Source organism: Vulpes vulpes, chromosome X (genome assembly GCF_048418805.1).
Source record: "Vulpes vulpes isolate BD-2025 chromosome X, VulVul3, whole genome shotgun sequence".
In the NCBI taxonomy this organism is placed as follows: domain Eukaryota; kingdom Metazoa; phylum Chordata; class Mammalia; order Carnivora; family Canidae; genus Vulpes; species Vulpes vulpes.
In genome coordinates, this window is record NC_132796.1 from 71288604 (window position 1) to 71305049 (window position 16446).

The 16446-nt window shown below is 39.2% G+C and overlaps 1 long non-coding RNA gene across 1 annotated transcript in view; it reads right to left on the reverse strand.

The window, feature by feature from the left end:
- LOC112925663 (uncharacterized) overlaps nt 1-16446 on the reverse strand; it is a 29914-nt gene that overhangs the window by 9174 nt on the left and 4294 nt on the right. The window lies entirely within an intron of this gene.

Genomic DNA, 16446 nt, shown 5'->3' on the forward strand with positions numbered 1-16446 from the left:
TCAGAGAAGGACAAACATTATATGGTCTCATTCATTTGGGGAATATAAACAATAGTGACAGGGAATAAAGGGGAAAGGATAAAAAATGAGTGGGAAATATCAGAAAGGGAGACAGAACATGAGAGACTTCCTAACTCTGGGAAACAAACTAGGGGTGGGGGAAGGGGAGGTGGGCGGGGGGTGGGGTTGAATGGGTGATGGGCACTGAGGGGGGCACTTGATGGGATGAGCACTGGGTGTTACTCTATATGTTGGCAAATTGAGCACAAATAAAAAATAAATCTACAAAAAATAACAATAATAATAATAATAATAAAACATAAAAAAATCTTTGGGATGTAGCAAAAGTGGTCCTAAGAGGGAAATACATCACCTCCCTCAAAAAAACAGGAAAAACCTCAAACTCGCAAGCTAACCTCGCACAAAAGGAATTGGAGAAAGAACAATAAATAAAGCCTAAACCAAGAAGAAGAGAGATAATAAAGATTACAGTAGAATTCAATGAAATAGAGTCCAGAAGAACTATAGAACAGATCAACAAAACCAGGAGCTGGTTCTGTGAAAGAATTAATAAGATAAATAAACCCCCAGCCAGCCTCATTAAAAAGAAAAAAGATTCAAATTAATAAAATCACGAATAAAAGAGGAGAGATCACAACCAGTACCAAGGAAATACAAACGATTTCAAAAGTGAATTATAAACAACTATATGCTAACTATTTAGACAATCTAGAAGAAATGGATGCCTTTCTGGAAAACCACAAATTACCAAAACTGGAACAGGAAGAAATAGAAAAGCCGAAGAGGCCAATAACCAGAAGGAAATTGAAGCAGTCATCAAAAACCTCCCAAGACACAAAAGTTCAGGGCCAGATGGCTTAGCAGGGGAATTCTATCAAACGTTTAAAGAAGAAATAATACCTATTCTACTAAAAGCTATTTTGAAGGATAGAAAGGGATGGAATACTTCCAAACTTGTTCTATGAGGCCAGCATCACCTTAATTCCAAAATCAGACAAAGACCCCATCAAAAAGAAGAACTATAAACCAATATCCCTGATGAACACAGATGCAAACATTTTCAACAAGATACTAGCCAACAGGATCCAACAGTACATTAAGATTATTCACCAGGACCAAGTGGGATTTATCCCCGGGATGCAAGGCTGGTTCAACACTCATAAAACAATCAACCTGATAGATCACATCAACAAGAGAAAAAACAAGAAACATATGATCCTCTCAATAGATGCAGAGAAAGTATTTGACAAAATACAGCATCCATTCCTGATCAAAACTCTTCAAAGTGTAGGGATTGAGGGAATATTCCTCAACATCTTAAAAGCCATATCTGAGGAGCCCACAGCGAATATCATTCTCAATAGGAAAACACTGGGAGCCTTTCCCCTAAGATCAGGAACACAACAGTGATGTTCACTCTCACCACTGCTATTCAACATAGTACTAGAAGTCCTAGCCTCAGCAATCAGACAACAAAAAGAACTAAAAGGCATTCAAATTGGCAAAGAAGAAGTCAAACTCTCCCTCTTCACAGACTACATGATACTGTATAGAGAAAACCCAAAAGACTCCCCCCCAAGATTGCTAGAACTCATACAGCAATTCTGCAATGTGGTAAGATACAAAATCAATGCCCAGAAATCAGTGGTATTTCTATACACTAACAATGAGACTGAAGAAAGAGAAATTAAGGAGCCAGTCCCTTTTACAATTGCACCCAAAAGCAGAAGATACATAGGAATAAACCTAACCAAAGTAGTAAAGGATATATACTCTAAAAACTACAGAACACTTCTGAAAGAAATTGAGGAAGACACAAAGAGATGGAAAAAAACATTCTGTGCTCATGGATTGGAAGAATAAACATTGTGAAAATGTCTATGCTAACCAAGGCTATTTACATGGTTCAATGCAATCCCTATCAAAATACCATGGACTTTCTTCAGAGTTGGAGCAAGTAATCTTAAGATTTGTATGGAATCAGAAAAGACCCCTAATACCCAGGAGAATATTAAAAAAGAAAACCAATGCCAGGGGCATCACAATGCCGGATTTCAAGCTATATTACAAAGCTGTGATCATCAAGGCAGTATGGTACTGGCACAAAAACAGACACATAGATCAATGGAACAGAACAGAGAACCCAGAAATGGGCCCTCAACTCTATGTTCAACTAATATTAGGCAAAGCAGTAAGGAGTATCCACTGGAAAAAGGGCACTCTCTTCAATAAATGGCATTGGAAAAACTGGACAGCCACGTGTAGAAGAATGCACCTAGACCATTCTCTTACACCATACACAAAGATAAACTCAGTGGTTGAAAGATCTAAATGTGAGATAAGCATCCATCAAAATCCTAAACGTGAACACAGGCAACATGCTTTTTGAACTTGGCCACAGTAACTTCTTGGAAGATACATCTATGAAGGCAAAGGAAATAAAAGCAGAAATAAGCTATTGGGACTTAATCAGGATAAAAAGCTGATTTAAAAAAAAAAAGCTTCAAATGACATATCAGATAAAGGGCTTGTATCCAATATCTATAAAGTACTTATTAAACTCAACACCCAAGAAACAAAAAAATCCAGTCAATAAATGAGCAGAAGACATGAACAGAAATTTCACCAAAGAAGACATACACATGGCCAACAAGCTCATGAGAAAATGCTCCGCATAACCTGCCATCAGGGAAATACAAATCAAAACCACAATGAGATACCACCTCACACCAGTGAGAATGGGGAAAATTAACAAGGCAGGAAACAACAAATGTTGGAGTGGATGTGCAGAAGGGGGAAAACTCTTGCACTGTTGGTGGGAATACAAACTGGTGCAGCCACTCTGGAAAACACTTTGGAGGTTCCTCAAAGAGTTAAAAATAAAGCTACCGTACAACCCAGCAATTGCACTGCTGGGATTTACCCCAAAGATACAGATGTAGTGAAACACCAGGACAACTGCACTCCAATGTTCATAGCAGCAATGTCCACAATAGCCAAACTGTGGAAGGAGACACGATGCCCTTCGACGGATGAATAGAGAAAGAAGATGTGATATATATATACATATATATATATATATATATATATATATACACACACACACACACACAATGGTATATTACTCAGCCATCAGAAATGACGAATACCCATCATTTGCTTCAATGTGGATGGAACTGGAGGGTATTATGCTTAGTGAAATATGCGAATCGGAGAAAGACAATCATCATATGGTTTCATCCATATGTGGAATATAAGAAACAGTGAAAGGGATTATAAGGGAAAACGATGGGAACTGAGTGGGAAAAATTAGAGGAGACAAACCATGAGTCTCCTAACTCTGGGAAACAAAGGGTTGTAGAAGGGGAAGTGAGTCGGTTTGGGGTAACTGGGTGACGGGCACTGAGGAGGGCACTTGATTGGATGAGTACAGAGTGTTATGCTATATGTTGGCAAATTGAATTTAAATTAAAAAAATAAAGATCTACCAAAAAAAATACCTGAGGGGTATTCCTCAACACTGTCATGGTCATCAAAACAAAGAAATTCTGTGAAACTGCCACATTCAACAGAAGCTAAAGAAGTCATGCCAACAATGTAATGTGGTATCCTAGATTGGGTCCTAGAATAGAAAAAAAAATAGGTTAAAAGTAAGGAAATCTGAATAAAGTATGGACTTCAGTTAACAATAATGTATCCATACTGGTTCATTAATTGTAACAAATATACCATGCTAATCTAACACGTTGATAAAAGGGACAACTGTGTAGGGCAGTGGGTAGGTAGATGTGGAAACTCTCTGTACTTTGCAACTTTCTCATAAACCTAAAATTATCCCAAAATATAAGTTTATTTTTTATAAAAATCACAAAACCTGGAGAAAGAAAATCACAAATCCCAGCCTTTATCCTTATTAACTGCACAACCTTGTACAAGTCACTATCCGAGCTTTGGTATCTCTGTTTATAAAAAAAAGATACTCTTTTTTTAGGGACTTCTGCAAATTAGCAGCCTAGGAAGCTCTGTCCAGGCCCTCCATCCCCCACCCACACTGACATTTTTTTTTTTAAAGACTAGAGAAGACAGGGAAGATGACAGAGTAGGATGACAGAGTGGGCTCACCTCCTCCCACAGACACACAAGGGCAATGACTTCATGTAGTGTTCAACAGACTCTGAAAACTACCTGACCACTGGCAGAACAGATCCTCCCATAGCCAATGACAAAGAAAAAAGGCCATACTGAGAAGAGTAGAAGGGGCAGAAGCACAGCCAGGAACCAACTGCCTGGCATGGTGACCCATAAGCAGAAGGTATATCACAGGCATGGAGGTCCTCTTCTTTGAGGAGGGGATCAAGACCCACACTGGGCACCCCCAGCTCTGGGGAACTACACCAAAGGAAGTGCCTCCATTACGTCTTGTCTTTGAAAATCAGCAGGACTCAAAACTGGAATATTTGAAAATCAGCAGGGTTTGACTCCAGGAGAGCCACAGGGCTACAGGAAATTGAGACTTCGCTCTGAAAGGGCCAGTACACTATATCACTCAGTCTAAGACTCAGCACAGAAGCAGCAGTTTGAAAAAACACCTATGTATACATGGAGATTCACTTATTTTAGGTATGTGCTAGAGACACGGGGGTCTACTGGATCTTTCTCCAGGATTAGAAGTGATGGTAGGCACTGTTTTTCTTGCCCTCTTTTAGTCAACCTGGCTCAACACTGGTGGATACCAGCTCTGATACTCTCCATCTACCCTGCTAGCACTACTTGCCCTGTCTCAGAGTGCCCCTGCCAACCCACCCGAGCAGGAGCCCCTCCAAAGCAGCTACTGTTTCACCATGCTTGGCAGGCAGCCCCTCCTGGGATAGGTACCCCTACAAAGTGACTCCTGCCCTGGGAAAGGAGGTAGCCAGCCCCATCGACCACCATTCCCACAGCCATTGTGGCCAGCCCATTCAGCCAGATATACCAAGATATGGCTACATCAATAGCATGCCACCAGCATCTAGAGCCCAGCCTCTCAGCCAGCTACAGTGGGAACTAATTCTACTTATCAGCGGACCAGCAGCAGGTGTACATGGAACTCTCAACCAGCTGTGTTAGAAGCTACCCCAAGGGATCCCTGGGTGGCGCAGCGGTTTGGCGCCTGCCTTTGGCCCAGGGCACGATCCTGGAGACCCGGGATCGAATCCCACATCGGGCTCCCGGTGCATGGAGCCTGCTTCTCCCTCTGCCTGTGTCTCTGCTTCTCTCTCTCTCTGTGTGTGACTATCATAAATAAATAAAAAAAAAAATTTAAAAAAAAAAAAAAAGAAGCTACCCCACCCACCAGAAAGCCAGCAACAGCTATAGTTGAACCACTCAGCAAGTTGCAGCAGGGTCCACCCCTGCCCACCAGTATGTTCACAGCAATAACACTGGTTATTGCTGACAAAAGGGCTGATGGCCAGCCATACCCACAAGTGTACCAGCAGCAGTCATGGCCAAATCACAACAGGAGGACATAGGAACTCACAAAGGGAACACTCCCATAGTGGCTGGTTCTGTTGACCAGGGGAACTACACTACTGGGCACCACAAGATGCCTTCTTCATAAGGCCACTACTTTCAAGAGAAGAAAACATAGGTGACCTACCTAATTCAAAGAAACAAACATGGAGACTCAGACAAAATGAGGAGACAGAAGAATAAGTTCTAAACAAAATAACAAAAAACTTGAGAAAAAGAACTAAATAAAATGGAGGTCAGCAATCTATTTGATAAGGACTTCAAAGTAATGGTCATAAAGAAATTCACCAGACTTGAGAAAACGAACTAAGTGAAAGCATCAATAAAGATATGGAAAAGTATGAAAAAGAACTAATTAGAGCTGAAGAATAAAATAAATGAAGCAAAAATATGCTAGAGAGAATCAAGAGCAGATTAAGAATGCAGAAAACAAGCAATCTGGAAGACAGGGTAGTGGAAAGCACTCAAGCTGAAGAGCAAAATGGAAAAAAGATTTTTTAAAACTGAGGATAGGTTAAGTCACCTCTGACAAAATATCAAGCATAATAACATTCACATTAGAGAGGTCCCAGAAGGAGATTACAGAGAAAAGGGGACAGAAAACTTATTTGAAAAAAAGTACCTGAAACTTCCCTAACCTGAGGAAGGAAAAGGACATCCAGGTCCAGCAAGCTCAGAGATCCCCAAACAAGATGAACCCAAGGAGGTCCACACAAAGATATATCATAATTGAAATGTCAAAAAATTAAAAATAAAAGGAGAATCTTTAGGGGCACCTGGGTGGCTCAGTTGGTTGGGCATCCGACTCTTGATTTCAGCTCAGATCTTGATCTCAGGATTGTGAAACTGAGCCCTGTGTCAGGCTCTACACTCAGTGTGGAGTCTGCTCAGGATTCTCCCTCTCCTCTCTCTCTCAAAAAAATAAAGAGAATTTTTTAAAAACATGAAAAAAAAATACTTACGTACAAATGAAACCCCATAACACTATCAGCTGATTTATTAGCAGAAAATCTGTAGGCCAGAAAGGAGTGGCATGTTATATTCACAGCAATGAAAGGAAAATACCTGCCACCAAGAAGACTCTACCCAGCAAGTTATCATTCAGAAGTGAAGGAGAGACAGTTTCCCAGAAACAAAAGATAGAAGTACATTACTACTAAAACTGCCTTACAAGAAATGTCAAAGGGAATTTTTGAAGGGGAAAAGAGAAAGCCATAACTAGAAGAAAATCATCAAAGGAAAAAAATTTCACTGGTAAAAGGAAAAAAATTTCACTGATAAAAGCAAACCAAGTAAAGGTAGTAAATCAACCACTTAAAATCTAATATGAAGGTTAAAAGACAAAAGTAGTAAAAACAATTTCATGTACAAAAGTTAGCTAAGGGATGCACAAAATAAAAAGACGTAAAATATGACAATGAACACATACAATGTGGAGTGGAGGGCGTAAAACTGTAGTGTCTTAAGAGTGTGTTTGAACTTAAGGGACCATCAACTCAAGACAAATTATTGCCATATACATAGGATGTCACCTATGAACCTCATGATAACGACAAACAAAAACCTAAATAGATACAAAAAAAATAAAGAGAATGGAATCAAAGGATAACACTAAAGAAAGTCACCAAATTACAAGTGAACAGAACACAAGAAGATGAAAGGAAAAGTATAAACACAACCAGAAAACAATTAACAAAAATAGCAATATGTACACCTGTCAATAATTACTTTGAATGTTAATCACCTAAATGCTCCAATCAAAAGACACAAGGTGAACAAATAGATAAAAAAATAAAACCCATCTATATGCTGCTCACTTCAAACCTAAAGATACATACATATAGACTGAAAGTGAAGGAATAGAAAAAGATATTCCACATAAATGAAGGCCAAAAAAAAAGCTAGGGTAGCAATACTGGTATCAGACAAAAGAGACTTCAAAGACCATAACAAGAGACAAAAAAAAAGAGTATCACATGATAAAGGAACCAATACAACAAGAAGATATAACAATTATAAATAGAGATGTACCCAACAGAGGAACACCTAAGCATATAAAGCAAATATTAACATATCTAAAGGGAAGCATTAATAGTAATTCAATAAGAGTAGGGAACAGCCCACACACATCAATGGATCACCCAGAGAGAAAATCAATAAGAAAATCATGGCTTTGAACAACACACTAGAGCTAATGGATTTAACAGATATATATATTGATATAGATATATATACCTATATATATCTATAGATAGGTATATATATATATCGATATCGATATATATCTATAGATATATATCGATATCGATATATATCTATAGATAGATATCTATATAGATATATATATAATGCTTCATCCAAAAATAGCAAAATACACATTCAAGTGCACATGAACATTCCCAAGCATAAATCACGTCATAGGCAACAAAACAAGTCTCAATAAATTTATGACAACTGAAATCATATCAAGTATCTTTTCACACTACAATGGTATGAAATCAGAAAAAAATTACCAAGAAAAAAATGGGAAAAACACAAACACATGGAGGCTAAACAACATGCTACTAAACAACCAGTGATCAACTACAAAATCAAATAAGAAATTAAACATTCATGGAGACAAATGAAAACGGAAACACAACTGTTCAAAATCTTTGGTACACAGCCCAGTTTCAAGAGGGAAGTTTACAGAAATATAGGACTACCTCAATATGAAAAATCTCCAACAATCTAACCTTGCACCTAATAGAACTAGAAAAGGAACAAAAAAAGCCCAAGTTAGCAGAAAGAAAGAAAAAATAAAGATCAGAGCAAAAATAGAGTTGATCTTTCAACAACATGGGTTTAGAACTGTGCAGGGCTACTGACATATTTTATTTTATAAAGTAAAGGGCTGTAAACATATTTTCTCTTCCTTATAACTTTTTTTTTCTTATAACTTTAATAACATTTTCCCTTCTTTAGCTTACCTTTAAGACTAGAACACATACATACAAAACATGTGTTATTCAGTTTGGGAAGGGGCGGGGCAAGAGGGTGGAGAAGTACGGTCCCCAAGTCACCTGTCCCCAACAACTTACCTAGATAACTTTCAAATCATCTTGAAAACCTACGAATTCGGTCTGAGATTTAAAGAGAGAACAGCTGGAATGCTACAGTGAGAAGAGTTCACGCTTCTATTAAGGTAGGAAGACGGGAAAAAAAATAATACAGAAATAAAAAAGCATCCAAGGGGGAGCCCCACCCCCAGGAGCCGGGCTAAGGCCAGGAGGCCAGTGCACCCAGGACAAGAAAGCCCACCCCGGAGAAGCAGGAGCTTTACCTATCTTCCCCAAGGGAAAAACGCTCGGAGGGAGTCCGAGCAGGATCCCAGGAGGGACGGAGATGCCCTCAGGCTCCCAGGGGCACTAACAGAGGACCTGCGCCCTGGGAGAGAGCACGCCACATACCACGCGGCCGAGCTCCCTAAAGGGCTATAGCGCACGCTCTGCGGCCCCGGGAGCAGCTCCACCAGCGGCTCGGCCAGCTCCGTGCGGAGGGGGCTGCGGGGCCAGAGAGCGTGATTCCCATGGTGCAGGCCCCAGAGCTCAGGGTGCCAGGGGACACAGCCCAAGATCCTGCACTCTCCCCAGGACAGGCAGAGGCCAGAAGGGCCCAGAAGAGCAAGGACGCTCCTGCTGCCGGTGCCCCACCCCTGGAGCATCCAGGCCCCTGCAAACTGAGAGCTGCAGTAGTTACTGTGGAAGCTAACTCCAGAGCTGGACAGCTGGCCGCCGCCACTATTGTCGTTCCTCCTGGTGTCACCTTGTACCTGGGACTGAGCAGGGGACTCACAGGATAAACAGCTCCCACTGAACCGTGCACCTGGCAGGGGGCTGGGCAGCTCCCCCAGGTGCACACACCTGAGAATCAGCACAGTAGGCCCCTCCCCAAGGGAAGGAGGAGGCCCTCTTCCAGACCAGCTGGAAGGACAGGGGAAAAGCAAGTTATTGACCAAGCAGCACTGGAAAGTTCCAGGGAAAGTCGAGGGATTTACAGTATATAGAATCAGAGGATACTCCCCCTTGTTTTTTGATTTCTGTTTGTTTCCCCCTCCCCCTTTTCTCTTTTTTTTCTCTCTTTTTCTCGTTTCTCCAGTACAACTTATTTTTGGCCACTCTGCACTGAACAAAATGACTAGAAGGAAAAACTCACCTCAAAAGAAAGAATCAGAAACAGTCCTCTCTCCCACAGAGTTATAAAATTTGGATTACAATTCAATGTCAGAAAGCCAATTCAGAAGCACAGTTATAAAGCTACTGGTGGCTCTGGAAAAAAGCATAAAGGACTCAAGAGACTTCATGACTGCAGAATTTAGATCTAATCAGGCAGAAATTAAACATCAATTAAATGAGATGCAATCCGAACTGGAGGTCCTAATGACGAGGGCTAACGAGGTTGAAGAATGAGTGAGTGACATATAAGACAAGTTATATGTCATATAACTTTCCATCCTTGGAATGGAAAGGATGGAAACTGAGGAAAAGGATGGAAACTGAGGAAAAAAGAGAAAAACAATTAAAAGAGCATGAGGATAGGTTAAGGGAAATAAATGACAGCCTCAGAAGGAAAAATCTACGTTTAATTGGGGTACCTGAGGGCGCCTAAAGGGACAGAGGTCCAGAATATGGATTTGAACAAATCATAGCTGAGAACTTTCCTAACTTGGGAAGGGAAACAGGCATTCAGATCCAGGAGACAGAGAGATCCCCCCCACTAAAATCAATAAAAACCACTCAACACCTTAACATTTAATAGTGAAACTTGCAAATTCCAATGATAAAGAGAAGATCCTTAAAGCAGCAAGAGACAAGAAATCCCTAACTTTTATGGGGAGAAGCATTAGGATAACAGCAGACCTCTCCACAGAGACCTGGCAGGCCAGAAAGGGCTGGCAGGATATATTCAGGGTCCTAAATGACAAGAACATGCAGCCAAGAATTTAACAAAAATACATTTGACAAAATACAGCACCCATTCCTGATCAAAACTCTTCAGAGTGTAGGGATAGAGGGAACATTCCTCAGCATCTTAAAAGCCATCTATGAAAAGCCCACAGCAAATATCATTCTCAATGGGGAAACACTGGGAGCCTTTCCCCTAAGATCAGGAACACAACAGTGATGTTCACTCTCACCACTGCTAGTCAACATAGTACTAGAAGTCCTAGCCTTAGCAATCAGACAACAAAAAGAACAAAAAGGCATTCAAATTGGCAAAGAAGTCAAACTCTCCCTCTTCACAGATAACATGATACTGTACGTAGAAAACCCAAAAGACGCCACCCCAAGATTCCTAGAACTCATACAGCAATTCGGCAGTGTGGCAGGATACAAAGTCAATGCCCAGAAATCAGTGGCATTTCTATACACTAACAATGAGACTGAAGAAAGACAAATTCAGGAGTCAGTCCCATTTACAATTGCACCCAAAAGCATAAGATACCTAGGAATAAACCTAACCAAAGAGGTAAAGGATCTATACCCTAAAAAACTACTGAACACTTCTGAAAGAAATTGAGGAAGACACAAAGAGATGGAAAAATATTCCATGCTCATGGATTAGAAGAATATTGTGAAAATGTCAATGTTACCCAGGGCAATTTACACGTTTAATGCAATCCCTATCAAAATACCATGGACTTTCTTCAGAGAGTTGGAACAAATAATCTTAACATTTGTGTGGAATCAGAAAAGACCTTGAATAGCCAGGGGAATATTGAAAAAGAAAACCATAGCCGGGGGCATCACAATGCCAGATTTCAGGTTTTACTACAAAGCTGTGGTCATCAAGACAGTGTGGTACTGGCACAAAAACAGACACATAGATCAATGGAACAGAAGAGAGAATCCAGAAGTGGACCCTCAACTTTATGGTCAACTAATATTTGACAAAGCAGGAATGACTATCCACTGGAAAAAAAGACAGTCTCTTCAATAAATGGTGCTGGGAAAATTGGACATCCACATGCAGAAGAATGAAACTAGACCACTCTCTTGCACCATACAGAAAGATAAACTCAAAATGGATGAAAGATCTAAATGTGAGACAGGATTCCATCTAAATCCTAGAGGAGAACACAGGCAACACCCTTTTTGAACTTGGCGACAGCAACTTCGTACAAGATACATCTATAAAGGCAAGGGAAACCAAAGGAAAAAATGAATTATTGGGACTTAAGATAAAAAGCTTCTGCCCAGCAAAAGAAACAGTCAACAAAACTAAAAGACAACCTACAGAATGGGAGAAGATATTTGCAAATGACCTATCAGATAAAGGGCTAGTTTCCAAGATCTCTAAAGAACTTATTAAACTCAAGCCAAGAAACAATCCAATCATGAAATGGGCAAATTTCAAGTTTCACCAAAGCAGACATAGACATGGCCAACAAGCATATGAAAAAATTCTCTGCATCACTGGCCATCAGGGAAATACAAATCAAAACCACAATGAGATACCACCTCACACCAGTAAGAATGGTGAAAATTAACAAGACAGGAAACCACAAATGTTGGAGAGGATGTGGAGAAAGGGGAACCCTCCTGCACTGTTGCTGGGAATGTGAACTGGTGCAGCCACTCTGGAATACTGTGTGGAGGTTCCTCAAAGAGTTAAAAATAGACCTGCCCTATGACCCAGCAATTGCACTGCTGGGGATTTACCCCAAAGATACAGATGCAGTGAAACGCCGGAACACCTGCACCCCAATGTTTATAGCAGCAATGTCCACAATAGCCAAACTGTGGAAGGAGCCTCGGTGTTCATCAAAACATGAATGGGTAAAGAAGATGTAGTATATGTATACAATGGAATATTACTCAGCCATTAGAAACAACAAATACCCACCATTTGCCCAACCTAGATGGAACTGGAGGGTATTATGCTTAGTGAAATAAGTCAATCAGAAAAGGACCAACATTATATGGTCTCATTCATTTGGGGAATATAAATATAGTGAAAGGGAATAAAGAGGAAAGGAGAGAAAAGGAGTGGGAAATATCAGTGAGGGTGACAGATCATGAGAGACTCATAACTCTGGGAAATGAACAGGGGTAGTAGAAGGGGAGGTGGGCGGATGTTGGGGTCACTGGGTGATGGGCAGTGAGGGGGGCACTTGATAGGATGAGCACTGGGTGTTATGCTATATGTTGGCAAATCAAACTCCAATAAAAAATATTTTTTGTTTATATATATAAAAATATTTTTTTTGTTTAAAAAAAAAGAAAACAATGTGAAAAAGAAATCAGTTGTTTGTACCTCAGTAAAGGCTTCCAGTTAACAGTAGGCTATTAGTAGTTAAGTCATGCAGAAGTCAAGGTTGTATGCAGATTTTTGACACAGAGGTTGGGGCCCCTAGCCCCTACACTGTTGAAGGTTCAACTGTAAACGAAATATAGGTCAAAAGTCAACTGACATTATAAGGAAACTTACTCCTGGTTCCTTGAAAAGATAAATACAGTTGATAAACCTTTAACCAGACTCGTCAAGAAAAAGACAAAGAAAACTCAAATGATATCAGAAATGAAAGAGAAGTTACAACCCACACCAGAGAAATACAAATGATTATGAGACTACTACAAAAAATTATGTCAACAAACTGGACAACCCACAAAAAATAGATAAATTCCTAGAAATATATACTCTTCCAAAACTGAATCAGAAAGAAATAGAAAATCTGAACAAACCAATTACTAATAACAATATTGAATTAGTAATAAAAAAAATCCCAGCGAACAAGTCTATGACCAGAGGCTTCACAGATGAATTCTACCAAACATTTACAGAAGAGTTAATAACTATCCTTTTCAGGAGCACCTGGGTGATTCAGTCAGTTTAAGTGCCTGCCTTTGGCTTGGGTCATGATCCCAGGGTCCTGGGATTGAGTTCCCCCATCAGGCTCCCGGGAGAGTGCCTGTTTCTCCCTCTGCCTATGTCTCTGCCTCTTTCTGCATCTCTCATGAATAAATAAATAAAATCTTTTAAAAAATAACTATCCTTTCCAAATTATTGGAAGGAGTATATTCAAATTCATTGTACAAGGCCAGCATTGCCCTAATACCAAAACCAGACAAAGACACTACAAAAAAAATTTATAGATCAGTATCTCTGATGGACAAAGATGCAAGAATCCTGAAAAAAGTATTAGCAAATAAAATTCAACAATATATTAAATGGTTCATGCACCATGTACAAAAGGGATTTATCCTAGGGATGCAAGAATGGTTCAATACCTGCAAACCAATCAATGTGACACTCCGTATTAACAAAATAAAGGATAAAAATCATGTAATCATCTCAATAGATGCAGAAAAAGCATCTGATAAAATTCAATATCCATTCAGAATAAAAACTCTTGGGCAGCCTGCATGGCTCAGCAGTTTAGTGCCGCCTTCAGCTCAGGGTGTGACCCTAGAGAACCAGGATCGAGTCCCACATCAGGCTCCCTGCGTGCAGCCTACTTCTCCCTCTGCCTGTGTCTCTGCCTCTCTTTCTCTGTGTACTCACTCTCATGAATAAATAAATAAAATCTTAAAAAAAGAATAAAAACTCTTATAAAAGAGGGTTAGGGGAATACACCTCAACATAATAAAGACATTATGTGACAATCCCACAGATAGCAACGTAATCAATCATAAAAAGCTTTTCCACTAATATCAGGAACAGGAAAAGGATTTCCACTTTCATCCTTTTTACTCAACATAGTACTGAAGTCCTAGACACAGCAATCATACAAAAGAAAAGGATAAAAGACATCCAAATCGGTAAGGAAGAAGTAAAACCATCACTATTTGCAGATTGCCTGATACTATATATAGAAAAACCCTAAAGATTCCAGCAAAAAAACTATTATGTAATAAAGGAATTCAATAAAGTTGCAGGATACAAAAATATAAATAAATGTTATTTCTATATACTACTAATTGAGTAGCAGAAAGAAAAATTGAGAAAACAATCCAATTTAAAATTGTATCAATAGGGCAGCCCGGGTGGCTCAGCGGCTTAGCGCCGCCTTCAGCCCAGGGCGTGATCCTGGGGTCCCGGGATCGAGTCCCACATCGGGCTCCCTGCATGGAGCCTGCTTCTCCCTCTGCCTGTGTCTCTGCCTCTCTGCCTCTCTCTCTCTCTCTCTCTCTCTGTGCTTCTCATTAATAAATAAATAAAATCTTTTAAAAAAATAAAATGAAATGAAATGAAATTGTATCAATAATAAAATATCTATGAATAAACTTAACCAAGGAAGACCTATACTCAGAAAACTATAAAATGCTGATGAAAGAAACTGAAGACTACACAAAGAAACAGAAAGACATCTGATGCTCATGGATTGGGAGAAATAATATTGTTAAAATGCTCAAATTACCCAAAGCAATCTACAGATTCAACACAATTCTTGCCGGAACGCCTGGGTGGCTCAGTAGTTGAAGAGTTGAGTGTCTGCCTTCATTTCAGGATGTGATCCTCATTCCAGGGATCCAGTCCCACATCATGCTCCCTGAGGGGAGCCTACTTCTCCCTCTGCCTATGTCTTTGCCTCTCTCTCTCTGTATGTCTCTCATGAATGAAAAAAATAAAATCTTTATAAAATAAATAATTATTTAATTAAAATAATGCAATTCTTGTCAAAATACCAACATTTTTCACATAACTAGAACAAATTATACTAAAATTTGTATGGGAACATAAAAGACCCCAAAAAGCAAAAACGATCTTCAAAAAGAAGAAAAAAGCTGGAGATAAGACAATCGCAGATTTTAAGATATACTACAAAGCTGTAATAATCAAAACAGCATGATACTGGCACAAAATATATATAGATCAATGGAACAGAATAAAAAACCCAGAAATAAACCCATGCTTATGTGGTCAAATTAACCACAGGAGACAAGGATATACCATTTGTCTCTTCAACAAATGGTGTTGGGAAAACTAGACAGCTATGTGCAAAGGAATGAAACTGGGCCACTTTTTAATGCCATTCACACACACACACACACACAAACTCAAAATGGATTAAACACCTAAATGTGAGACCTGAAACCATAAAACTCCTAGAGGAAAATATAGGTAGTAATTTCTTTGACATCAGTTGTAGCAACATTTTTCAAGATATGCTTCCTCCAGCAAGGGAATCAAAAGCAAAATTAAACTACTGGGACTACAAAAAAATAAAAAACTTTTGTACAATGAAGGAAACCATCAAAAAGCTTCTACACAACAAAAGAAACAAACAACAAAACGAAAAGGCCACCTACTGAATGGGAGAAAATACTTGCAAATGACATATCTAATAAGTAGTTAATATTCAAAATATATAAAGAACTTATATAATTCAACACCACAAAAAAGAATCCAATTAAAAAATGGGCAGAAGACATGAACAGTTTTCTAAATAAGACATATAAATGGACAAAAGACACATGAAAAGATGTTCAATATCCATTATCATCAGAGAAATGCAAATCAAAACCACAATGAGATACCACCTCATACCTATCAGAATGGCTAAAATAAAAATAAAAAAATAAGTTTTAGCAAGAATGTGGGGAAAAAAGGAACTCTTATGCATTACTGGTGGTAATGGAAACTGGTGAAACCACTGTGGAAAGCAGTATGAAGGTTCCTCAAAAATTAAAAACAGAATTACCATGTATCCAGTAATTCTACTACTGGGTATTTACCCAAACAAAAGAAATACTCTAAATTGAAAAGATATATGCACCCCTATGTTTACTGTAGCATTATTTACAATAGCTAAGATATGGATGCAATCCAAGTGTTCATTCATAGTTGAGTGAAGAACATATGGTATATATACAAACACATATACATACACATACACACACATACACACACTCTCTCTGAAATATTACTCAT